The sequence below is a fragment of the Otolemur garnettii genome, unplaced genomic scaffold (assembly GCF_000181295.1).
Source record: "Otolemur garnettii isolate 467f Iridium unplaced genomic scaffold, OtoGar3 scaffold00003, whole genome shotgun sequence".
Taxonomy (NCBI): Eukaryota; Metazoa; Chordata; class Mammalia; order Primates; family Galagidae; genus Otolemur; species Otolemur garnettii.
Window position 1 is genome coordinate 37,759,708 of NW_003852398.1, and position 1,460 is coordinate 37,761,167.

The following is a 1,460-nucleotide window of genomic DNA, read 5'->3' on the forward strand; positions in this document are numbered from 1 at the left end:
GCCTGTAATCCTAGCTACCTGGGAGGCTGAGGCAAGAAGATTGCTTGAGCCCAAGAGTTTGAGGTTACTGTAAGCTATGACACCACAACACTCTACTCAGGGTGCCAGAGTAAGACTCTGTCAAAAAAAATAAAAGTGCTAGGATTACACTGTTCCCAGCTTACCATTCTGCTGTATTACCTATTATTGTGCTAGTAGTTATTACTATTACATAATAGGTCCAGGGCTAGGTGATGAAGATATTGTCCTTGCCTTCAAGGAGTTCTCTGTTGAGTGGGAGCAACAGAGAAGTAAACCTCACATAAGGTAAGATGTAATGAAAACTGCCGAAATACCAAAGAAAACTAGCTTTAGTTATTGTAGGATAAGTGTTAATAATAGCAATATTCAACATTTATTAAACACTTAATATGTATCAGCCACTATGCTAAATGCTATATGTGTATTCTCTCTTTTTTTAGTTTTTTTTTTTTTTTTTTTTTTGACGGAGCCTCACCCTAAGGTTCTGTTTAGTCCTCTGTAAAAACGGATAATAATGCAGACCTCATGGGATTCTGGTGAGAATTAAATGACATTATTTATGTAGAGTACTTAATTCACTGATGCAGAGTAAGTGTTTCACAAATTGGTAGTGCTTATTTTTTCATTCACTGTTTTTTAGAACTTGATTTTTAAATGTCTTGCGTTGTATTAGTTCATTATATGGATGCCCCACACTTTAACCATTTCTCTATTGTTGGATATTCAATTGTTTTTTTATTGCTATAAATAATGATACAATAAATGTCACTCATGTTCTTTCATCTTTGTGCACAAATGTAATTATCATTTAGGTTGTTTTGCTTGTAGTGCCTTTACCAGATCAGAACATGAGGATTTGTAAGGTATTTGATGCATATTCTCCAAGAAATATGAAATTTGATCTAGCTTTTTCTGCTTTTTCAGGACAAAACATTTGCCAAATTGGAATTATGGTCCATTCAAGTGACATTTGTTGACAGTAACCTTGGCTTCTTTTCTTTTCTTTTTTTTCTTTTCTTTCTTTCTTTTTTTTTTTTTTTTTGAGACAGAGTCTCACTATGTTGCCCTCGGTAGGTGCTGTGGCATCACACAGCTCATAGCAACCTCCAACTCCTGGGCTTAGGCGATTCTCTTGCCTCAGCCTCCCTAGTAGCTGGGACCACAGAGTTGGAGGTTGCTATGAGCTATGATGCCACAGCGCTCTATCCATGATGACAGTTTGAAACTCTGTCTCAAAAAAAAAAAAAGTGCTAGGATTCTCTGCAAGGCCAAGGTGAGTGGATTGCCTGAGCTCAGAAGTTTGAGACCAGCCTGAGCAAAAGTGAGACCCCTCTCTAAAAATATCTGGGCATTGTGGCAGGTGCCTGTAGCCCCAGCTACTTGGGTAGCTGAGGCAAGAGAATTGCTTGAGCCCAAAGAGTTTGAGGTTGCTGTGAGCT

The 1,460-nt window shown here is 38.0% G+C and overlaps 1 protein-coding gene across 2 annotated transcripts in view; it reads left to right on the plus strand.

Annotated features, from left to right (window-relative positions):
* GFRA3 (GDNF family receptor alpha 3) overlaps positions 1 to 1,460 on the plus strand; it is a 24,399-nt gene that overhangs the window by 20,858 nt on the left and 2,081 nt on the right. The window lies entirely within an intron of this gene.